General features: G+C 41.5%; 2 protein-coding genes and 2 pseudogenes across 3 annotated transcripts in view; 3 read left to right on the top strand and 1 right to left on the bottom strand.

The window, feature by feature from the left end:
• Window positions 1–19,534, bottom strand: part of LOC139933923 (uncharacterized) — a 53,446-nt gene extending 33,912 nt beyond the window's left edge. Inside the window, exon 1 of the mRNA XM_071928158.1 lies at window positions 19,268–19,534. The gene's annotated coding sequence lies outside the window, so the exon portion shown is untranslated. The remainder of the gene's footprint in view (window positions 1–19,267) is intronic.
• Window positions 5,387–9,234, top strand: LOC139952594 (piggyBac transposable element-derived protein 4-like; annotated as a pseudogene).
• The window catches only part of LOC139952587 (uncharacterized), a 7,736-nt pseudogene continuing 311 nt past the window's right edge, over window positions 18,312–25,736 (top strand).
• LOC139954119 (persulfide dioxygenase ETHE1, mitochondrial-like) overlaps window positions 22,345–25,736 on the top strand; it is a 26,976-nt gene continuing 23,584 nt past the window's right edge. The window contains exon 1 of one of the 2 annotated variants that reach the window (XM_071953783.1): window positions 22,345–22,435. The gene's annotated coding sequence lies outside the window, so the exon portion shown is untranslated. The remainder of the gene's footprint in view (window positions 22,436–25,736) is intronic. The other variant, XM_071953786.1, reaches the window with a different exon arrangement.

The raw sequence follows: 25,736 nt of genomic DNA, 5'->3' as shown, positions 1-25,736 counted from the left end.
TCTACTGCAAAAAACACAGGTACATGTACTGCTGTCTTACCAGCTACATGTAGCTAATAATCAGAGCAAGGCTCATTATTTATTCCTCGATGATACATCTACATTATCATTAGGCCACCTATCATAGTCATACTTTCTTGGTGCAAGACGTGGCTGTTCAAGATAAAATTACCTCATCTTCCACAATTGTTGAACAAGTTGACAACGAGAGGATAATGTAAGAACAATTATTGATGTAAATTTCCATATCTGCTTTCAGCTGGCATCTTTAAGGTGCTGTAAGAGATAAAGGCAGATATAAACAGCTTGAAAAGGACAATGAGGCATAGTGGTGCCAAGGGGAGTGACACAGAGCTGCCCCTAGACACATTTCCCCTCTAAACTCTGGATGATGTTCTCCATTTTGAAGACAAACTTCAAAATCAAGAGTTCATGAATCAGGTGGTAAGTATTTCATGGCAAAATGGTAAAGGAATTACTTGCTACAGTCTAGTGTGTTATAAATACTGTTTTATTTATCCACTATACATGCCCTAAAGGTTGCCATCTACAATCCCGACCATATCTCTTTGGGCCCCGCACTACAGTTCCTGTGCCCCCTTTCAATGTTGGATCTTGTTGGCAGTCTTCGTTGCCATCAACATTGAGCAGGGGAAAGGGAGGGAATGTTTATAGTCACATTGCGAATGGGTGGCCCAAGCACTTGGGATTGGTCGGGATTGTAGTCCTGCACATGACTTTAAATCAAATTAATTTATAATTTTAAATTTTCTTAGTTCACGAAAATACAGCCCATGGTTAAAACTTTAAATGTTAAAAACCACTGGATTTTATTTTTTTGTTTTTGGGGAGAGAAAAAGTTTGTAGTTACATGTACGTAGTGCTTCTAATCTATTTACAAGTGTTTAATAAATATTGAAGTACCGGGTACATCCCCAACAAATGTTGTTTACATTATAGAAAAAAAAATGTTCTGACCACGACTCGGCTGGGTCGCTCGGCTAGATTCGCGAAAAAGCACCGTGACGTCATCCAACTCGGCTAAATCCGTGTGACGTCAGGGGTGGGAGTCTCATGTTGTTGTCAGCGTACAGTGTATGTGCATTGCTATCATGGCTATCTGGCTATAGTCAAAAAGCAACAAGTTTCATAACGTCGACTCGAAAGTTCTCAAAATTTCAGAAAGTGACGAACCATGGGAAGATTTTAGCATTGATGAAGAAGATGTGTACTCTACAACCACTGCTGATAGTGACAGCGAACATGGAGACTCTCCCGAGGAGAGAGAGAGGGAGGGAAGTGGCAACGAAGCGGAGGGAGAGGATCGTAGTGGCGCAGAACCATATCGTTTTGATGTCACTCTACTGGGGGTGTCACTCTACTGGGGATGCATTTAACTGGGGGTGTCACTACTGGGGATGCATTTAACTGGGGGTGTCACTCTACTGCGGTGTCACTCTACTGGGGATGTATTTAACTGGGGGTATCGCTCTACTAGGGATGCATTTTCCTGGGGTATCGCTCTACTAGGGATGCATTTTCCTGGGGTGTCACTCTACTAGGGATGCATTTTCCTGGGGTATCGCTCTACTAGGGATGCATTTTCCTGGGGTGTCACTCTACTAGGAATGCATTTTCCTGGGGTGTCACTCTACTGGGGATGCATTTTCCTGGGGTGTCACTCTACTGGGGGTGCAAATTACTTTAGTCGCGGATACGCGTCACGTGAACACACAAAGTGTCGACGTATCAGTATCTGTATCCGACGCTTGCTAGTACGTCACTTGCGCTGATTCAAGTTATGCCTAAAGCCATAAAATTGTGGGCCCCGATTTAAAAAGCACAAAACAAAAAAACTTTTTAATTCCAACTTCCACATCCAAGAGTTGCAGCAAGCGGGGAAAGGGAATTGCATGTTGTTTGAAGCATAGAGGAAGGTCCTTCCTCTATGTTTAAGCAGGTTTGAAAATAGTATTTACAATTTAAAGAATACTGCATTTCCCATTGATTTGAAAAGTGATCAGTGAAAAATAAATTTATGGAAAAAAAAGAACTGAACTAAGGAGCCCTAACCATGCTAAATGCAACAATATGCACCAGATTTTTGAAGTTGTAATTTGTTGCATTTGGCAGTCAACTCAGATGTCTTTCTTTGACTGAATTTGTTGCATTTGGCAGTCAAGTGACTGTGTATTGGTGTTGCATTGTGTTGCACTGGGCAGTCAACTCAAATTCTCACCTTGATGGAATCTGTTGCAATTAGCAGCCAAGTGATTTTCATATGTTGCATTCTGTTGTTATTTCATTGGGCAACCACACAATGATGTTATTGTTATTTGGTGAATTACATACTGTATAGTTGTAAATGCTTGGGTACTTACATTGTGTCGGGGTCACATCCACTAGTTTCTATTGGTTGCAAGGTCAATATACAGGGGTTGTGGGTAATGTAAGCTCTCAATCACACCTCATTATGTTAACTATGTAAACTTAGAGCTTGGGTGATTCCATTGTATTTGAGCAACTTATAATGGGTGTTTACAAATAATTTATTGTTTGGGAAAAGTATTGGGAAGTAATTATGATGTAATATTGGGTAATATTTATAATTTAAAGGGAATTGAAAAGAATAATGTAACAGTAAAAACATTTAAATAACAGTTGGGCAATTCCATGAAAAAGTGGACATGACCTCAAAATTTAGAATTGTGTTTTTTAAGTAAAAATTGGGCTTATATGGTAGCATATACATCAAATATTCAGGAAAAAATGGTTTCAATGTCATGTCTTTGCAAGAAAGTTACAAAAAAATAATTTTTGTGCCAACAATGTTTTACCATGAAATTATGTGTAAAAAAGTTGTGCAACTTCAATTTACTACTGAATGGGGAACATTACATGGTATCAAATCAATCTAGTCATATTTATTCATTGATTGGACCTACACATTGGCTGCAATCGTCAAAATTTGTGTTTGTGATAGATTCAGACCATCAATCTGTGAAGCTTGTACCCCATTAAAGCCCATGTAACGTAACTAACCAAAACTTCCGATTGTTTCCGCCTCTAGAGAAGGCAATCAATTAAAATGTTTATATCTTGAATTTTCCTACTTGGTGCAATCCTTAATTAAAATAAGGACAGAAAAATCATTAAAATTGTACCATGTGGAAAATAGAAGCAGTCCAAAACTGTAACGTAACTAACTATGCATCGTAACTAACCGGAGTGTAACGTAACTAACCGACATAAAGACTATTAAGATGCTGCTAAGTTGACACAAGCATAAGTTTTCAGCCATGTTGTAAAGTTTAAACAAGTTAGGGCAGTATGATACTATTCTTTGACCCACAATTCAACTTCTAGCATATGTTTTGTTTGCCATGTGCCTCATTTTGTCTGTATGCATATTATGTATGCAAGATCCATGCGCAACACACCTGGCCTACAAGTTCATCTTCTTCAACTTTTGTGGTGAATTTTTGGGGGTAAGTTTGATGACCATAAAGTTACATGGTGTAATCCATATAAATTTTATTCTAAAGGATTATCTTCTATATACTAAATTAATGAGAGTTTGGGTACAAGTGCTGCATGTGTAATTCTAACATTGTTCATCAGGTACATTGTGTAGTTATAGAAATTGCAATTTTCAAAAAACTTGATTGACTTTTGTTCCTCTTTTTAATGTCCATAGATCAAACAGGCCATTGTCAAACAAGGAAAAGCAACAGCAACACTAAGAAAAGATATAGGCAGCTAGTCACTATGAGAAATACAAGGAGAAAAAGGCAGTGGTCGTCAAGTCATTTTGTGACATAAGAAACAGCAAGAGAGTTTGCTGTCTAATCGTCAACAATATCAGCTTGTGTGTAAGGGGGAAGCAAACTCATATATATCTATAAGCTTGTTGCCCTGTGCAAACAGACCATGGGATGTGAATAGTGCGACCCAAAAAAACAAAATATTTTGATGCGCATCTCATAGAGATTTTTTTTAGGACAAAGCACAAAAATAGTAGGACCGGAATGTGTTCAAAAGGTTGAATATTATAAATAAAAAAAAAAGTCTTCCTTTGTACATGGAGAATCAAAGGGTTTAGTTCTTAATTAGGGAGGGGGTACATGTATGTAGTAGAAGGGCAAAGAGGAACTGGTGTTAGTAGGCCAGGTGGGGTTTGGAAAGGAGGGAGGGAGTGATGAAGAGAGAGACTGCCCATTTAAGCATTAAGCTGAAAAGCATTGTGGAGTGGGATAGCTGTACTTCAAGAGCAGCACAAGATTGAAATTCACTGGACTTTCTTCTACACCTCCCATGGCAAAGGTCATGTGGATGGCATGGGAGGGGCAGTGAAGCATCTTCTGTAAAATGGCCCACTAAAAATGTTTGTATCTTCTATACGAGGGACAAAATGATTTTCAAGCTAGATGTGCCAGAAAATGTCAACAATCGCGAGCATTTCAAAATTTCAGTTGAACTTAAAGATTAGTGTCCATGACCAAGAGTCAAGACATGGAACTCATTCAACATCCTTTCTATTGTTTTGTTTTCTTTGGTATCTATGTAAGAGATAAGTTCACTTGATTTATTGTGACTTTAAAATACTGCATGGCTTATGAATGTAAAGGAACAAGTGTATATGTTACAGACATAAACATTTTGTAATATATGTGACACGGGTTATTGATATGGCGAGGTAATGGCTTTTTACACTTTTTTTTGCAATTATATTACAAAATATTACTTTATTCCATTGTTTTTTTGCTTTATTGCAATTGATTTATATATAGTGTAGTATTGCATACTAGTTACTAATATAGACAAGATAAGAGCTGTAAGTGACGTACAGAGGGTGTATCACAAGAAATATTAGTCATGGACAAAGTGTAACGTAACTAACTGTAACGTAACTAACCATGATATGGGGGCAATGCCTGGAACTGATATGAGTTATTTTATTTTTGTCCTAACCAAAACACTTGCTAGTACCCTTGTAGTTATAGAAATAGTAAAGTTTGTTTCAGCTGTACCCTGTTTGAGGAAACTTTTTGTTCAAAGACATGCAATTTTTTTCCATGTCCCTTTTTTGTAACGTAACTAACCAAAATTAAACTGATCATAACAACCGAATAAATGTGTCTAGAAATTTGTAATTTTTTTGTATATTAGGTCGAGCCAAGATGTAGCCATGGTACAAAAATGGAGACTTGATAGGCTTTCATGTTAATATTGGAGACCACAGAGCTGTGCTAAGCAGCTAAAAGTGTAACGAAACTAACCATGGAATTGCCCAGTTACATTTACATAACAGTTACATAAAAAAGTATATAAGGCCTCCCAAATCTCCAGCAACCCACACATTCTTATGTGGTAGCATCTTGTTAACATGTCAAGCCATGAGGCCAAGAATCTGCAGTTTGCATTGAAGGAAAGTGAGAGCAACATCTTTATGGATTCCATCATGGAGAAAGAGAAGAGGAAATGTAGAGGAAAGAAGAGTCGGCCTCTGGGAGGAAAGAAGAGGAATGGAGGGAAAGGACTCCTCGATAAGAAGTGTGACAGGCGCTACCAGCAGCGAAAGGAGGAGGAGGAGAGGCAAGCCCTTAGAGAGTCCCTGAGAAGGAGTTGCAATGAGGCCGGCATTGCCATGACAAGAGGCACCTACCGAGCTGTAGTTGATGTGTCAACCGATTCCGAAGACGAGTACTTAGATGGGATCGTCGATCAGCTAATGGAAGACTGCCCACCTGAGAGCCCGGTAGTTGATGATGAAGAGGCTGATGAGAACTTCCAGTCTTCTGAGGAGCAAGAGGGAGAGTTTGATGACAGAGAGGAAGATGAAGTTGATTCCCCGGAAGAGGACATGGAGGTGCCAACTGCATCAACTGGAAGAAAGAAGCGCCCCAGGAAGGTCTACAGTCCAGATTCTGACAATGATCCAGACCCACCCGGTGCTGATGACCACCACTATGCTCCTGATGAGTTTGGATGGAGCAGAACCCTCAGACGAGTGAAGGTGCAGCGGTTCAAGGGGCCAACACCAACTGGCCCAACCTTCAGACGGCACAGGACACCTGCCAAGTACTTCTTGGCCTTCTTTCCACTTGCTGTACTCTCCCTCATTGCGGAATGGACCAACATCAATCTCCGTGATGCAGGGTGTAACATTCTTTCTTCAGTGGCGGAGCTACACGCATGGTTTGGTATCCGCATCGTCATGGGCCTGGTCAAGATCCCCTACTACCAGGACTACTGGTCCAACAGTCCTAGCTACTACAACAGACTCATCGCTACCACCATGACGAGGAGTAGATTTGACCAGATAACTCAACATTTAGCTTGTGCAAACCCGGCAGAGAACCCCGAGGCATATCCCCACCGAGACCCTACCATGTTTTCTGACAAAAAACACCACTACAGCTACATGCGGAAGCACCCCCTCTATCCCCTGCAGCCTGTTTGAGATGCTGTGCTAGCGAAATGCAAGGGAAACTACAACCTCAGCAAGAACTTGGCAATAGACGAGGCCATGGTCAAGTACTCTGGCTTCAAGGCCAAGGTTCGGAAGTTCTTCATGCCATTGAAACCCATCAGATCAGGTTTCAAGATCTACGCCCTGGCTGAGTCTTCAACTGGGTACATGGCAAACTTCATGGTCCATCCCTTCAAAACAGGCAAGCCAGCCAAGATGGTGGACATTGCGATGTCTGTGGCCAGTCCGTTTGTAGGAGTTCACCACCACATCTACACGGATAAGCTCTACACCTCTGTTGAGCTTGCTCGGAGACTTTTGGCAGCCAACACCTACCTGACTGGAGCGGTGAAATCAACGAGCAAAGGTCTGCCCACCGATTTCAGCAAGAATTCTGAAAAAAAACCACGCCACTTCAGGAAACTGAAGGCCCTGAACAAGATGCCCCGTGGGACTTTCTACAGTAGACAAGCTGACCAACTTACTGCTGTTGCCTGGAAGGACTCCAGAGTGATGACGATGCTCAGCTCTGCTCACCAGGGGTACAGAAACAGGATTACCGACAAACTCACACGGAAAGTCAAGGATGATAGTGGCCGGAGGGTGTCATCATCTGTTGCAGCCCCAAGCCAGGCAGTAGACTACACCAGGAATATGGGCGGTGTCGATAGGGGAGACCAGCTGAGAGCTTACTACACCTGCTCCAGGAAGTCTCAGTACTGGTGGAGAAAGCTGCTTTACTTCCTTGTGGACATCGCTCAAACCAATGCCTGGGTATCCTACAAGAGCCACCACGCCACTACAGAGGGTACCACGACATGCACCACATCCGAGGATGATCTAGGCAGAAAGACAGGCAGAATGAGCCATTCTGCATTCGTCATGGAGGTGGGAACTGGGCTGATCAAAGGGTACTCAAAGGGGAGCACTCCTCGTCAGTCCTCCACAAGGCCACTGTCATCTGCCACCATGCCTCTCCATCACAGACAGAAGATGCCGGGGAAATACGCTAAGCAGTGTAGATGGTGCCTGCGAGGCAAGAAGGTGGGGAAGCGGGTTTCAATGAGTAGGCACGGCTGCCTGACTTGTAATGTTCACTTGTGCGAGGGCACCTGCTTCCTCCAATTTCATGGCGGCCAGCAGTAAAATTGAACAAACATCCGGTACATCAAAGATGGAAAGAAAAAGAGAGAAAAAAAAAAGCCAAACAAAACAAGCCCAAGTGTAAATAATACTTTCCCAAAAAACAAGGGAAAAAACAAAAAATAAACCAAGTGTACAGTGTAAATAAAAGTTCCCAAAAAGAAGAAAAAAACAAGGCCAAAAAGCTAAAGTGTACAGTGTAAATAAAAGTTCCCCAAAGAAGAAGAAACAGGGCAAAAACACATGTGTATATAGTGTAAATAAAAGTTGGCAAAAAAAAAAAAAAAAAAAACATAGGGCAATGATGATTATTTCTTTTGCAGTCAGACACAAAGCAGTGCATGCAAGATTACTGAGCCCTAATAAATAGTCCCACATGTTAACTGTGCATACTGTTGCAATTAGCAGGGCAACCCACCCAAAGCTAATTCCTGTCACAAACACATGCCTGCACAATGCAACACAACCCGTTGTTGCATTGTGTTGCATTTGGCATTGCTCTCATTTCAACTGTGTTGCATTATGTTGTATTTGGCAGGGTAGGTGGACGGACCCTTTTGATGGTTAGGGTTCTAAAGTAATTTGTGACTTGTGAGTGCTTTTTCAATTCATTTTTCATTTTCCATCTTACCTATGCGAAAACCCAAATTAATTGAATCTTAATTAATAAGCTATGTTAAATCCAAAACTGTTAATATACAGCAACATGTTGCACAGGATGCACGTATGTCGTCCCCGCCCCCGAGACCCAACCAGGGAAAATGGTCACCACGCAAGCGCGCAACTGAAGGATTTTAATATGCAAACTTAATGACCTGACCTAAATGTTTTATTAATACCCCGGTGATGACGTAGGGTCCTCTACTGGGTCTCCTTTTCCACCTACCATACAGCACCGGCCGCCGGAGGTGAAATCTAAAAGTGCGCCCTCTTGGGGTTGAGTTTGTACAGTCAGCATCATCTCCTAGTCTGGTGCAAATAAATTAATGCTCAAAGCGACATTGCAAAATCATGTAAGGAGACTAAAGCTATGACTTGCATGCTTTGTGCACGCTCTTTCCGAATCAGTGACATTTAATTTTGCGTGACTTCCGAGACAAAAGTAAATCAAAATCAACATGTCTCCAAGGAAAAAGCAATGTTGCATTTGCAAAAGTATGTTTAAGTTCTTTCCAACACCCGACACAAGGGTACTACAAAGATCTAAAAGCATGTTTTTTGCTTTAAGTTGAGGAGAGGGAAGGGCAATTGTGTTGAGCATGTAAGCAATGTGTTGTAAACTTTCATAAATCATCTGCAACTTTCGAGCATTGCAAGGGTCCACACTTGACTTCACTCGCTTGCATGTTCCCGGAAGGCTTTCAGTGTGACTGGGCCCATGAGGGAATCTAATACTCTATCTGCTTTTCGTAAAGTCCTTAAGACGAGCACCTTTTTCCAAATTAATGTCTTTCTAGTGCGCTATGATCTTGATGGAATAACGCCTTTTAAGTTTTAATTGTTATGTTATGTTATGTTACAGGTTAAAGAGACGTACAGATCAGGTGATGTCAAATAAAGAAAATCATAAATTGCAAAGTCAGCTGGCTGAACTTGAAAAAGAGAACGACAGACTCTAAACAAATCTGAATGATATCATGGACGATCGAGATGTCTCCACTCTTGATAATGGCCAATGACCGCTTTACACAAGACACTTGAGTCTTCTATTGTAAAAAATATTGAAGATTGAAAATGGAGGAACAGGCAGCAGACATGTACAGTTCATTTGCCGACTCGGGGAAATAATTCACTCTGTCAAAAGCTGTAGCTGAATCTCTGGAGAAGTTTACATGTTCAGTGTACATGTACAACCAGAAGGGCATATCATCCGAAAATGAGACCAGTAAGACAAGTTTTAAAATGCATAAGAATAAGTCAGAGTGAGCAATGCAACCTAAGAAACGTGAGTTGAGATCAAACTATCAACCAGTTTGGAAATGGAGTATCCAGCCACACCCTTGCCAGTCGGCCATGGATGGCAAATGGATGGTGATCATCTCATCATTGACTGGATGGATCTTTCCCCAGCACCAGATGAAGTCCTTTTAAAGCTGACACATTGCAGCTGTAGGAAGTCTGAATGTCAGACATCAGCATGTTCCTGTCTAAATAACGAATTGCCTTGCTCTGAACTTTGCAAGTGCACAGATTGTCACAATGAAGAGCAGGCAAATGAAGATGATGAAAACAACAAGGATGACGATGACGAGGATGAAGGATGAGAAAACAAATGATACAATTAGACTTTTTGATCAAGTGAGTGCAATGTACATGTATGACTCAAAATGTGACACAAATTCTAATTCCTGTTCACAAAATGAAAAGAAAAATTCCATATTTTATTTGGCTAGCTGGCTGGTGACATTGACTGTTGACATTGAGTTGTAAGGCCCTTTTTTTGTTTGTTTTATTACTTGGATTACGGAATCGCCCGAAAAATCCATGCCCAAAAAAGTCAACTTTGTCTGTGTAACTCTAGCACTGAGGGATGACATACATACACAGCATTGGAGATGACCTGGGTTATCAGTGTGTTAATCCCTTATTTGAACATATGCACAACTCTTTCCATCAAATCCTAGCCAAAGAATTGCACTCGTTTGTTCATCGCAGATTAAAACACAGTATACGGGTACATACAAATATTTAATATTATAGTTACATGCTCAGATTGCCGAAAAGGGACCCTGTGTCTGCTGCTGCCAATGTCTCAAAGTTCATTAAAAACGTGTACTGTATGTTTGACTGTTTGATGACATTTTGTTTGAAGTCAGCCTGGATCGATACGTGTTTAATTTCATTAAAATTATTTTTGTTTTGACCTCATGTGGCGATGTAGCCTTGCTCAATGCAGTCGAATTATTCACTCCAAAAAAAGAATCGCCGCTGTATAAAAACCCACCCGTATTCACTGTGCGTAACATCGCACAACACGATGCCCCCGTACACTATCCGCATGCTGAGGCCGTCAGGCCGACAGCCTTGTAGGGTCTGTGTTGAAACAACTGACCTCATTACTATAATGCGCGGGAAAGACACAACCCCATTGGTCAATGGCAGATGACGTGTTTACTCACTCTTATGCATATTCATATGCAAATGAATATGCACGCAGTATCCAGTATGTTGATAAACAGTGCTGACAGTGTCAACATCGGGATTCGACTCGCACATGGCGCGCCGTGGATTAAATCATGGAGGAAGAAATAAATCAACGTGGAGGTAGAATAAGATTCTGCCTCCACGATCATCAAGTTCATCATCAGAACACAATTAGGCAGTTGACATGGAGGCAGGAGCGGGTCAACCTGGCCCTAATAATACGCCATTAAAAAAAAAAAAAAAAAAGCATCTTCCGGATGGAAAATGGTGTATGATATGCAACATCTCCTCCTCATTTGTTTCATTCCTGCCTTCATTGTATCACTCAGCTGTCCATTTAAAAAGAGTATGCAATAGTTTACAGAAAGATGTGACAAAAGTATTCCCAAACTCCCACAAAATCTGCCGACCATGCCTGAGAACAATTCAGAAGTCCGAAAATGGTGTTGCTTCGCAGAGTAACATGTTGCATTTTATATGTTTCAAACTTATCGAATCTGACCATCTGAAAAGTGACCATGGTCTGACAGTTTCACTGCCGGTGGAAAGCGGCAGGATGCCAGTCACTGTGTGCCAGTAAAAGCTCTCGCATAGCGTCAGTACTTTTGACTCTGTTCTTTCTCTATTTTGATATTAACACTGCAATGCTCAGTCATATCAACTAACTAATATGACCAGATGACTGGGGCATTTCCTTTCTCCTGATCCCCTTCAAGTTCATGTCATACATAAACATAAAAAAAATGAATAAAATAAATACATATAATTTATAACATAAATAAATAATTGTTATGGTCCATTGGGATACTTATTTTCAGTTTTTAAATACCACATAGAAATGATGGCTGAATTTAAACGTGGTAAAAACATGGATGCACCTGCAGCCCAGCTTTGATTGTACACATTGTTCAATTGACACTGATCCTTCCAGGACTAGGTTGCATAGCTAAGAGCTACACAATGTACATGTATGAGTCAGTTCTCAGGCAACACTTTTTAGCGGCATTGTAAATGAACACAAGTATGTTTCGTTTATACAATTGTGATGACTACATGTACCTGTATATAATAATATTGATATCACATGTTTTCAATCCACCAATCAACGCCCGTTTTGTGTTCCTGTTGGTGCACGGCTTTTGCATCGTTCAACGTTGATATTTCGCTGGTTGCTTTTGGGCACATGTAAATTCGTTCTTCGGTTAGTTTGCCCCGTTTCCGGACACGCTTGTTTTAAGTCCTCGCAGTTTTGACAACCAGTTTCATACCTTACAGAGGAGTCGTTGGAGTTTCTATTGTTAACTGTTTTGAGTATTGTTCATCGTCAGTCGTCTGTCCCCGTGTGAACACTATTTACACCGCATCGGAACTATACTACACTGCTACATCGACCGCGACCGCCAGCCAAGGATTGTCCTTCGGAGTTCCGTTTCACTCCACAGAATCAGATCCCGAACAGAGCACCGATCCCAACCCTGTGTGCCGTATTGTGGTGAGTTATTGTATGAACTTCTCAAGCCCATATTTAAATCGTCATGCCCAAACACGATCCTTAAACAATAAACTTAATTTTGGTTGCTATTTTTTCATTTTCAGGATACCAGCCAAAAGAACACACCAGTCAGTGCTCCTGGATCTCTACGCAAAGATGACGTGACACACCTGATGGCTGTTGTTGACCAGGAGTGCACCGATCTCTGCTCCACTGAGAGGCCATCAATTTTTCGAAGAAGTTCGACAACCAACTTGGACAAGTGGTCATATCAAGCACAAGAGAAGGAACTTGAAGTACATGTAAGAGCTCCAATTTTTCTTCAAGTGCTTCAGACTGCTGCAACCTCAGAAAAAACATCAGAAGGAGAAAACACAAGTCGGAACCTACAGAGAGACCGGGCTTCATGGCTGCAGCATCAACACTACTGAACTGCAGGTCATAAGCCATGAACTTACATGCTGTGTTGACTGCTGTCATCTTGAAGCGAGGAGCAGCAAAGAAGATGACATTCAAGCGCATTCACGCAAGAAATATTTGTGCATCATATGATGTTGCCCATGATCGTCAGATAGCTTATGGTAAAGATTTTGACAAGCAAGTCAGGATGTGGCAGAAGAAGATCTCAGATGACGCTTTATTTGAAGAAGCCATTGTAGCTGGACTTACCAAAACAACTCTGCATACAACAGGAGACATTTAGGCTTCAAATTAATCGGAGACAACGCTGACATCAAGACTCATGCTCGGTACATGACCAGAACAAAGCAGAATGTTCATTGGCACATGTTTAACATGATGGCTGTTGAGAACAGGGTGAATGCATTTCATCTACCAGATGGCCATGCCCAAGTAGATGATATCAGCGCTACATCACCAACGTTGTTTCTACCCAGTCTAGCAGATGAGGAGGGAGTGCGGAGAAACTGGATTGAGAACATCAGTCACATCATTTCCAAGTACTTGCCAAAGTTAGCTTGGATTAAATCTGAAGTTCCAGAACACATTGCCCACAAACACATGTCCGAGGCAAAGCAACGATCACAGACGGTATAGTGCACTTTCCATATTTCTTTTGATTAACACTCTATCATTTAAAATGACAAAATTTAACCTTACAGGAAAGAAACCTTAATAGATTAAGTGCACAAGTTCTCTTAACAGCAAGGTTGTTGGATGGAGCCCCCCAAATTTGTGTAAATACATGCGTTTTTTATGACTATGAGAAAGAACAATGCAAATAATACATTGTATACTGAAATAATTGAAGTTACCCATGAAAAGATATAATGGACTAAATACAAACAGGACACCACACCAACAATGGTTCTATAAATGGCGGTCAGGAGACAGTATTGTCATCTTTGTTTTGAACCCCAAAAATTGTTCAAGTGTACATTTTGAACAAAATTTAAAATGAGGCCTTAAATTTTGACCACAGCAGGATTTAGTTATAAATCCAGCTAGTGTCAAATTATACAGCTATGTTTTACAGTTTACATGGTTTAGAGCCTTACAGGTTTGTTTTATTGTTATACTACCTTTCAAGAGTCAATTAGTGTCTAAAATTGTTAAAAATAATTGATTCTTTATGCATTGGCTTGGCATTTTCAGTCACAGTTTTCGAGCTCAGTCAGACCTGTTGCTAGAAAGCCATGCCTGTAAAAAAAAGGGCCCATTGAAATAGGACTGATCAAGTTGACCATCCATTTTAAATAATATTTTTTTCATGATTTTATTTCCTGTTTAGGTTGGTCTAGGGGTTATGATGGAAAATGAGAACACATCTGAAGGTATGGAGAAAATCATGAAATTGCTCCATTCATATGTCCCCATCGACGGCACTGACAAGCCCGTACTTACCATGAGTGGTCATGGTGGTGGGGATCTACTTACAGTTGAGAGAGAGTCAAGCGCCCAAGATAACAAGGAGGACTGCCAAACTCCAATGCGCAAGCTTCATGGCATTATGCCCGTTCTTGCAGACTGGCATACATTGGCTAACTTCTATGAGGTACTATAAAAAGATTAATTTGCAATATTTCAACTCATTGGTTTGGAAAGTAAAACGAGTTTAATAACAAAATGAGTCTCACATACTTGACGATGAGCCCACCAGGAACATTTATTCTCAAGAGGAGCACATCACCCCTGCACAGTACCTAATCCAAAACCTTGGTAAGCTTCTTGATAATTATGCCATTCCCTCGGAAAAAGAAATCTCGCAGCAAAGCCAGCGCCTTTCGTGCCCCGTTAAAGGATGCAGAAACTATGAAATCTTGGTGTTTTTTACCTTGTAAATTCAATTGTAATTTAGCCTTTGGCTACAAATATTTGAATAAAATACCTTGAATTGAATTGAATTGGATGCAAGAAGGTGTATAAACGACTCCAGGGTTTGAAGAAAGACCTCCGCGACAAACATGGAGCTCATACACCTGTACCAGAAGAACAAAGCCAGCCAGATGAAGGTGCTGACCGGATGTCGTACTACAGTGGTACAGCTTTGTCTCTGTGCTTGATAGCATGGGATTGTGATGATGCGTGTAAGTCGGCAGATGGTGAGCGCATCATGTCTTTACAGCTATCTGTTGCTCTTCTGCAAAGCAACTGATAAAGTCAAGTATGCCTTTCATTCCCTTAGGCTCTTGGCCCAGGTCAATTGCTTTCTTTCGCCACGGCAGGCATACAACATGACTCACAACAGATTTGTGAACCAGGCTGGTGGAAATATACCTGGTGACCTTTGTCAGGAGCAAAGAACTAAAAGAACAGTCTGAAGGGTTCAGAGGCAAGATAACCGAGACTGCAATGAAGCGAGTCAGCTAATCTTCCCAACGCACAGCCGAATTGATGAGACTCCATGACAAAGCTTCGCAGGTGCGCAGGCAGTCTGGAAAACACACTAAAAAGGCCATGAGGAGGATGTGAAAGCACTCGTCCAGAAAATGCAAGCAGAGAAGCCAAGTATCTTTGACTTAGTTCCAGGACATTATTGTCACAGCTTCCCAGATTTCCCCAGCAGTCCACTTGCACTTTTGAACCAGGATGACCTCGCCACTTGGATTAACAAGACAGTGGAAGACTTGTCCTCTAGAAGTTCTTTTCTAACAGCCAAAAGTGATTGAAGTGTACTTTTTTTTTAACACAAATGGACATTAGTGAAAGAAATGAAAAATATAAAAGTTCCCCATCCTCATTTGTTTGGAAAAACCTGAATGATCAACTGGTATTTTCTTTTACTTTGCCTTATTAATATGGCAACCCAAGCATGACACAACAACAAAATCAACAGAAAATTAAAGCATATTTAAAAATTAAGTTCTCACCACTTTTGAATGCAATCGCTTTCATCTACGAAAATACCACAGAGATTTTTGCGGTATACAGCTCTTCCCAAGAGGTTTCTTCCGAGTGAAGACAGCATGCCTCTGGGCTGGCTAACACTAACGAGAAGTTGCCGTTGGCGAGGGCATTCTTCACGGGTCGGGAAGTCTCCTTTGTCAGGGTTGCTGCCGATATGCCCAAACCTTTCATTTTTTCTAACTGATCGGTCATCAGGGCCGAAAATGGTGAAATTACAACTCCAATACTGACTGGCGAATCGGAATGACGAATAAAGTCACAACATTTTGGAGCTGCTTGATAGATTGCAGACTTCTCGAATCCAGTAGGGAGAGTGACAAAAACATCACGTCCGTGCAGAAATGCTTCGATGGATGTCCGTTGCTGTGGGCGAAAATCATCCAGACCCAATTTGTCTGCCGCAGTACTAAAGGCTGCAGGAATATCTTCATGCAACTGCACAGCCATGTCTATTCTGCTACTTTTCAATCACATGTAGTACATTGCCTTAGTACAACACAATTCCAAGCAATCGGATGATAAACTGAAGATATTCATGTAAAAAAACACGCAAATTGTACACAATCTACATGCTTTTTACGGATGCCATTTTGTTTGTAAAAATTCGCATCACCTAGGTAGCTCAGCATGCACAAGCATGACAGGTACAAAAGGTCATGATGAGGGAAGCTCGTGATTGGACATGAAAATTAATAATTCACTTGCTTCCCATCCTGTGTCGTCTGCAATTGGAATTGGTCAGACGAAAGATTGTGAATATTCATGAGCTGCATACAAGTATATCCTAGAGCCCCCCCCCCCCCAATTTTTTCCACAAGTGGAAATTTTTCAATACAACACATTAAACCCGGAAGATACAGACCTGACAAGGCTGTCGGCCTGAAGGCCTCCGCATGCGGGTAGTCGTACGAGTGCGATGACTTGTGTGAACAGTATTCATACGATGTGACAGTGTGTATATGGGTGGGTCATGCGGTGTGATCCCACACACCATGCTAAAGGCATAGGGCTAACGGGTGGGTTTAACGCGGCGTCTTTTCGGAGCGAATAATGCGACTGCCTTGAGCAAGGCTAGTGGCGATGCCGGCATCACCGAAGAGGACAAATGATTGCAAGACACATAGTCACATACCTTCAGTTTAATTCTGTGTGCCCAGTTTGCAAAACTCGCCTAGATAAGGGCAAACCACTTCATGACACGACAGCGGGTTAAGTGATGAGTTTTAAATTCTAGATAGAATTAAAGTTGGCATTTCCGGGATTTTTGTTTTTTTCTAGTCGGGTCTTGCAACTTTAAAAAAGAAGTGATTTTCAAAAATTAAGAAAAAACAGTTACAATTTTGGGATTGAACAAAGAATTGACTAGAGTGGGATTCGAACCAACGACCTCCGGATTTACGTGCCGGCACTCTACCAACTGAGCTATCTTGCCCTATATTGGCAGTGTCCCTATTTTGTCAATATCTTTGTTCAGGGGTGCCAGTCAGAAGCCATACAACCGTTAACTGCCGTGTAGCCAGGGATCACACCCAAATTACGATATAACCTGGGAAGCGGCAGCCAGGGGATGACCTTATTTACAGTAGAAGTCTCGTGTCTCCCTGTACGTTCCAATACTGCAAAGATCACAATTGAGAGTAATGCAGCAGTAGTCCTTCTGTAGCATTTTCTCCAAACACTCCCTTTGGGTTTTAGTTTGGGTGCAGAACCAGGCTTTTTACAGGCGTCTTCGAGAGTTGGTCTAACACTGCACATTATTAAACTGTACATGCTGAGTTGGCTGATGAATCATTCAAAACAATTTAAATCAAAACAAAACCATCACTTCAACCTCTCAGACAATTTCAGTCCCTCAATCCAGGGAATGTCTCCAAAATGAGAGACTTTTTTTTATTATGTTGAGCGGCCTTCACACGGCCTCTACAGCAGTTGTGCGTGTCATAATTGGAGTCCACGTCAAAAGACACCCTAACAATGATAGGTTTGTCGAGTGTTTCTCGAATTACACAGGAGTTGGGAAGTGTTACCAGGAAGTTATCTACGACATCGTGCGCACTGGAATTGATACTTTATCAAAACCGAATAAAGAGTATCGAAACTGTGAGATTATGCCTAGTTTGTGCATGAGGGAAAAGAATCATTATTTATTCTGAATGTTTGCTCGATACTGTCAATGTCATCGACCACCACAACTTGCTGATTTTCCAAGCGTATATAAATAAGTCTTTTGGGAAATAGTTTACATCATAAACCATTCTGTGAAAGGGGTGTTAGAAGGGTTGTTCTAAAACCCCCTCCCCCCTCGACCCTCGATTTTTGTGAGATCTTTTTTTCTGTACACCGAAATTGCCACAGTTCACAACCTCAGCCAATCACGCACACAATTTTGTATGCTGACGTCGACTACCATGCCTCGCACATCACAACAACACAGCGTACGAGACGTACCATAAACACGTAGTATGCACAAAGCAAACTTCGCGTGATTGGCTGCTGAGATCAGGCCTGTGGCAATTGTGATGTACAAATAAAAAACCGCGGTATTTCCACTTGTATCTCTTGGCCGATCCGAGATTATTATCCCAATTGGAAACCTGCGTGTACCGCCCGAATACGATTACGGCCAACTCATTACGTGATGATCAGGCAGACCCATTTCCGGCCGATCGCTCCCCTCCTGTGTACTATTCCTCCATGGTACTACTAGTTGCTCTAAGCGGAGCTCAAGGTTGTAGACCAGACCGACCAGATGGCCACACGGACGTGTTTGGGGTCTCCAATCGGTGTGCACGTGGCGTGCAAAAGCGGAGAGTAAAAACTCCCAATCGGTGTGGCTGATGCAGATAAATATAACCGCAGTCTCAGACTTGAAATCAAGTCTAGTCGTGGAAGGAAGTTGCGTCGCGGATCACACACTGTGAATTCTAAATCGGGGACTTAATTCTTACTCGGCCGTAAAGCGACATTTTATGAATTCGGAATTGGGACATTCTTCGAAAACGGGGCAAACGTCAAGGGGTCGTGGGTCGTGGGGGTCGAGGGAGTTTTAGAACGACATGTGTTAGAAGGCAGTGCGTGTGCGCGTTCCGTTTACATTGCCCACCGCGGTCGTTCACTCATCATGGCATGGCGCGCACGCGCTCCAGAACTGCAACATTAGAATTTGTGTCATTCATGATTTTTGAAAGTAGTAAAAATGGGGCAAATCTGTAACTAGCTGTCGAAATTATACGTGTTGGACCATTATTTTGTCATTTGCCGATCAAAAGAATCTCCCACCCCTCCGGCCTGGCGGCCGTCAGGAGGAGGGTTACGTTATCGCAACTAGTAACTACACTTCTTTACAATGATATTTCTGTAAGATATGTTTTACGTTTATTTATTAATTTAATTTAGTCATTTCTAAAACTACACTTTCAATTAAATACTTCGTTACAACGGGAGAATTTTTGTACAAATTTGTTGTTTTTCAATTAGTTAGTACCAATAGTAGGCCTAGGATCCCGAGTCTTCAGTCAAGTTAAATACAACAAAATTTCCCCTTGGACGTCATTAAAACAAGCAAAACAATGCACGAATCGACCCACATCATACATGTACTACATTTCCAAAAGCTAGCTAAAGGAGAAACTACCTAGGACACTACCTACCTTGCATTGCTTGGTGGTCGTCGTCACTGGGTCACTGTGTCACTGTCAGAAATTCCCCTTCACATCACAAAATGCAGCAACACTCTCTCAGCACTGAGCAATGCTGAGAAATCCCGGGCACGAAGGCCAGTTGTTGTATGGACATGGAGGAAGATTATTTCTTCCCCTCCATGGTTGTTGCAAGACTCAGTCTGGCTCCAGTTCTGGCTACCGGTTTGCATGGTTCGTGACTCACTCTATCGTAAAAAGGAAGGAGCCATTTTAGAAGTTCAGACTCTTGTGTTTTATGCATTTTGAGGCTTTGAAAGGCTTTGAACAGAGAGTTGAAATTGTCAACGACGCGTACGCACACGCAGAAGCAGCAGAAATGATACCCACATGGCATAAACATTATGGCGCTAAACGGGTGCCCCTAAAATTTGTATGGCTGATTCGTATCAAGTCGTCTGGATACCAATCTGTCAGTTTGGCGCTAGATAGGATTGGATACCGATTCCTCTATGATTAGTGGTACGGTGGTGGTGGTAGTCTTGGTTCAAGACTCTCCTGGATTTGTAACAAGAGAGCGCGCTATCACCCCCAACGCGCTATCAACCACGAACCGCTATCACAGGAGAGTCTTGGCACATTCGTTAAATCTCCCCCCAAAATCGGGGGGAAACATAATGCGCGTGCGTAGGTTTCCCGCAGAGCCCGCCCCTTTTTTGGGGGGAGATTTAACGAATGTGCCAAGACTCTCCTGTATAGCGGTTCTCGGGTGATAGCGGTTCGTGGTTGATAGCGCGTTGGGGGTTATAGCGCGCCCTGTTGTGACAAATCCAGGAGAGTCTTGAACCAAGACTATGGTAGTGGTGGAATCGTGGTGGTCATCACGATGTTCTCAAAAATTAAAATTCAGATAGACTTTTTTCCATACCATTTCACTGGTATACAATAAAGATTGCATATGACACTATTAGTAATTGTCAAAGACTAGCCTTCACAGTTGGTGTATCTCAACATAGGCATAAAATAACAAACCTGTGAAAATTTGAGCTCAATCAGTCATCGAACTTGCGAGATAATAATGAAAGAAAAAAACACCCTTGTCACACGAAGTTGTGTGCGTTTAGATGGTTGATTTCGAGACCTCAAGTTCTAAACCTGAGGTCTCGAAATCAAATTCGTGGAAAATTACTTCTTTCTCGAAAACTATGGCACTTCAGAGGGAGCCGTTTCTCACAATGTTTTATACCATCAAGTAAAAATATATACACTAATTGACAGACATGGAGCCCGTGGAGACAATAATTATATATGACTATGAAGCAGACAAAAATTATTATCTATCTGCTTTCCATGTTCAGATTAATCTACCCATCCATGTGGTGGATTTTGAAAGAAATGTAGGTGGTTGGGCATTAATATAGGACTAGTATACACATTTTGAATGGCAATGAGGTAACTAGTGTACGTCTATTCCCCCGAGAGCCTTTGAGTGACCAGATCGAGCGACCTACTTCCCGAGGCCGAAGGCCGTGGGAAATAGGCCCCTCATCTGGTCACTCACAGGCCCGAGGGGGAAAAGACGTACACTATATATAAATTTTAGTTACCTTATGCCACTCAATAATATGTGTTTTATGACACAGCTCGGTCTTAAAGATGAAATAAGAACAGAAATCTGGAAAAGAAAGCCAAGTTTTGTAGTTGCATGCTGTTCACGCGTCGGTTAAAGTCGCTGTAACAACCGGGCACTATTTTCAAAGACTATAGTGCCCGCTCGCCCCCCCCCCCCCCCCTTCCCGCAAACGCGCGCGGGCGATCACTATATAGACTATATTAGTTCATCCCACGTGACCGTGTTTCAGCCAACCAGAATACAGAAAAAGCAAGAGGTGTGTTATAATCTTTATTAGTCCACGAGGCCACAGGTAACACAAGGTAATACCACCAATGAGGTACTCGCTGGTAGGCCTATAGCGATCATGTTTGATTGCCAGCCAAACCCGTGCACGCCATGATATATAGCGCTGTGGGCCGATGGATACTTTGTGAAAAGGTCATGGTGCAAAACTAAGAAATCGATAAAAAACGGTTTCAGACGCTTTTTAAAGACCAACTCGACCGATCCAAGGCAACGTGTTCCTTTATGTTAACACAGTTCACTGAGTGTTGTTTACCACTTAGTAATATCTGGAGGTGAAGTAATGATCGTATGAGTTGGCCTCTCTGGTCCCCAAAACATAATGTACACAATTATCACGCTTGAGTTGTTTAGTCCACAGGTGTGGCGGTTTCAGTCTTCCGCCGTGTTCAGCTTTCCGGGTGACGTAGTCGGACATATCAGCACGTTGTTCGATCGTTTTTGGCTTTCCGGCGTGTTCAGTTTTCCGGGTGGGGTGACTTGTCAGACACCGCCGCGAGTACCCTGGCTGTTCTCTCAGCAGTGACCCCACATTGTTTATATTACGATTCTTTTCTGTGTAGTCACATAATCTCTTGCCCCATCTTTACATGTATTCATTATTATTATTATTTATTCGACCAGTACAAGGTACAACAAACAAGTTACAATAGCACAAGACAGAACATTAACGGGAATTTTTTTATATAAAAAAGCAAGAAGTAAGGAAGCTAAATACAGAATTAAATAAAGGAATAAGTAAGGTTAAATTAAATTAACTTAAATAAATTATTTGAAAAAGAAAACAAAAGCAAAAAATAAACACAATAAGAGGGCGGCTGGGTACAACGTTAGGCAGGTCACACTCTGCTTGCATAAAAAACAACTCATACGATCCACGCGCTTGCAGCTTGTTGTACTCGACTCGTGGACGCCGCCATGACAGCTACCGGAGGGTAACGGATGACTCAATACGGCACTAAAAATGGACTACTTTCGCTTGCTGTGCGCAGGCATCGCATTACGTAATGCTACCGTATTTGGTCATTCGGAAAACTGAACACCGCGGAAAGTTGAAACCGCCACATCGGGTCCACAGTACAACCCCACGAAAAAAAGATCAGTTACCCCGCCCAAACCCTACTTGTTAATTTAATCTGAACTATAGAGGGGGCTGTTTAATGCCAAACCATAGAAATGTGCCAAACAGAGCTGAGTTCGTGCTCTCGCTGACGCTGGGACTTTGAACGCAGAAAATAACCTGAAGTTCCTGATTATAAAGGGTATGTTTTTGCTTTTTGGTAATAATGAAGTGTGAACTTTTCATAGTCTGTTGGAGTAGTATAGTATTTGACAAATTTCGCTTCTTCTCGTTAATAAAACTACGCTTATTTGTCGTGCGTCGCGTGCATCAATCATTAATCAATCAATCGTACGTGCAGCCAACTCGTCTGATTCATAATCATTGACAACAGGCATAGGCCTACTCCACATTACTCCTAGAACTATTTCGGTTTCGTCCGGCTATCGTCTCCCGTAACCTCATAGGTTTATATCTCGATCATGGTTCAATCATTGTTCAATGAATTTTGGAATCAGAAATCTCTCTTTATTTTAATTTTAATCTCGCCAAAATTAGGCTCTATGTGTCCTTTGATATCTCAATGTCCGAGGGGGCGACCAGAGAACCCACTCCGCAATCTCAAAAAATGTTAAAAGTTATAAATTCTTACCGTTATTCAGTCCCCAACTTCTCCGTTTTACCACTACACTACAAATGCTGATTGTCCCCGAACTCTGCCGAACCTACGCGAAGTCACAACACGTGACGAGCGTGCGCATATTATTTTTTCCCCAAGACAAACGTGGAGAATTATCTACACACGTTCGTCCGTCCTAGAATTAAAAAAAACACTCAATCCGTGCTTTGCGAACAAAAACATGCGTCTGGGAACCAGACGTCTGGTTCCCAGACGCGTGTCCATATATTTTGTACACAAAGCACGGATTGAGTGTTTTTTTTATTCTGTTGCTGCTGACAATGCAATTTTTTACCCTCCTGCGACTTTTTAAAGGTCTTGGAGATATACAATTTGCGTTGTCGCCCATAACAAACATGCGCAGCTGCAATAGGCTTACTAGGGGGGAAAGTATTTTGGGAACAGGTCACCTGATTAGAACATTCGCGTGTCCACACTGGAGAAAGCAATTTTGTTTGTGCATGTGAGAAAGCTTTTGCGCATTAAAGCACTCTTGCCGGCCACCAGAGTATCCACACTGCAGAAAGACCATTTGTTTGTGACATTTGTTGCATTGCATTTTCTCATCAAACCAATCTAAGTAGCCAGCAGAGAGTCCACACTGGACAGAAACTCTTGACTGGTTTGACACCGTTGTTGTGGGAGTAAATCCTTTTCAAGAGAAGACATTAATTTGTGACCTAGTTAACGGAGCAACCTACTGGGAGGAGGTTAACTCAAAAAATAGACTTTAGTTTGTCTGCAATAAATCTTTCCAACATGAATGCAGAATGAGAGAGCACCAAAGAGTCAACACGGAAGAGACACAGTTTGTTTGTGACGTTTGTGGAAAAGCCTGCAAAAGTAAATCAAAATTAGCAGTCCATCAACGTGTTCATACTTTAGAGAAACCATTTGCCTGTGACATTTGTGGGACAACCTTTTCACATAAAACCAGCCTTACCAGCCACCTGAGAATCCACACTAGAGAGAAACCATTTGTTTGTGACATTCGTGGGAAAGCATTTTCTTAAAAAATCGATCTCAGCCGCCATGTTAGAGTCCACACTGGAGAGAAACCATTTGTTTGTGACATTTGTGGGAAAGCGTTTTCTATAAAGAGCAACCTAGGAAGTCACCAGAGAGTCCACACTGGAGAGAAACCATTTGTTTGTGACATTTGTGGAAAAGCCTTTTCATGTAAACATCAAGTGACAGTCCATCAGCACGTCCACACTGGTGAGAAACCATTTGTTTATGTGATGTTTGTTGAAAATGTCTCACACAAACACACACTTAGGGACCATGAGCATGTCACTGCAGGGAATCTATTTTTAAACACTCTTTTTGGAGAAGCGCTTTTCTATGAAAATGTTTATAGAACATATATTCTCAGCCTGTCCACCAGCACACTGGAGAAAACTTCTTACAAAGTATGTTTTCTTGTTACATCTAAGTGGAACAGCCTCTTTTATATATTTAAATCTTGACATCGTCAGCTTACCCACACTGGAGAAAAACTCATCATTTATTTATTTATTTATTATTATTTTATAGATGGAAATTTGCCTCGGGGATAAAGAATATTATTGTTTCTTTACTAAAAAAAATATACTATGATATCACGTAATTAGTGAAAAATTATCTTTTAGTTTTAGTTTAATTTTATTAGACATAACACTGGCATAAAAATATAAATACACAAATCGATACATAAAGAAACAAAGAATCAAAATAGCTATTAAAAAAAAAACCAAGCCAGTGAGTGGCGAGAAGGAACAGGTGACCAGCACCTCTTCAAAGCCGTCCTGCCACAAAGAATGTCCCTTAATACTCACCCCACAGTAAAAAAACACCCATCCCACTGTAAAAGAAAAAAGGGGCGCTTGAAGGCGGGACTGACAATTCCAGACGACAAGAAAAGCAATGGCAATGCAAACATCATCCACTGAAAAGTCAGATACAAACTTGTCCTTGTAAAATTGGAGCAGAAGAGTCTTAAATGCTGACAAGGACACATTAGATCTGACTGACAGCGGAAGCTGGTTCCACATGGGGACAATCGGCTGAAAATAAAACGACTTACGGGATTCTGTTTTGCAACAAGGAACTGATAACTTGAAGGGATCAGAAGACAGTCTAGTGGCAGGACGGCCCTGTGTGAAAATGTTAAAAACCCAAAGCAGTTAAATGTCAACACATACGTTTTTCCAGCCGTTGCAACTGTTAAATCTACGTAACATTGTTGCTCACTGTTGTAAGTAGACTGGTGCTTTGTTTATATCAACTTTTTACAATAAAGCAGCATAAAGATCCAGTCTACATATCCATTGCCCTACTGTAAGCAACTGACATAATACACGCATCAGGCAAATCATTTGACATCCAAAGATCAACCCAAAGAACACAAAAAAATACCCCAAAATATGATGGGACAAATTAAAGCCATTGGACCCTTTTGGTACAGAAAAAAAAAAAAAAAGGTTCACAGATTTACAAATAATTTACAGGGTTTACAGAAGGTAATGGTGAAAGACTTCTCTTGAAATATTAGTCCATGAAATGCTTTACTTTTTGAGAAAACGGTAAAACAATATAAATTCTCGTTAACGAGAATTACGGAGTTGTTATAAACACATGTCATGACACGGCGAAACGCGCGAAAACAGGAGTGGGTTTTCCCGTTATTTTCTCCCGACTCCGATGTCCGATTGAGCCTAAATCTTACAGGATTGTTATTTTATATATAAGTTGTGATACACGAAGTGTGGGTCTTGGACAATACTGTTTACCGAAAGTGTATAATGGCTTTAAGAACAAGTTTGGAATGGGATCATCGCGTTAC

The sequence above is a fragment of the Asterias amurensis genome, chromosome 2 (assembly GCF_032118995.1).
Source record: "Asterias amurensis chromosome 2, ASM3211899v1".
In the NCBI taxonomy this organism is placed as follows: Eukaryota; Metazoa; Echinodermata; class Asteroidea; order Forcipulatida; family Asteriidae; genus Asterias; species Asterias amurensis.
The sequence above is the reverse complement of the archived record's forward strand: the minus strand, read 5'-3'. Positions and strand labels throughout refer to the sequence as shown.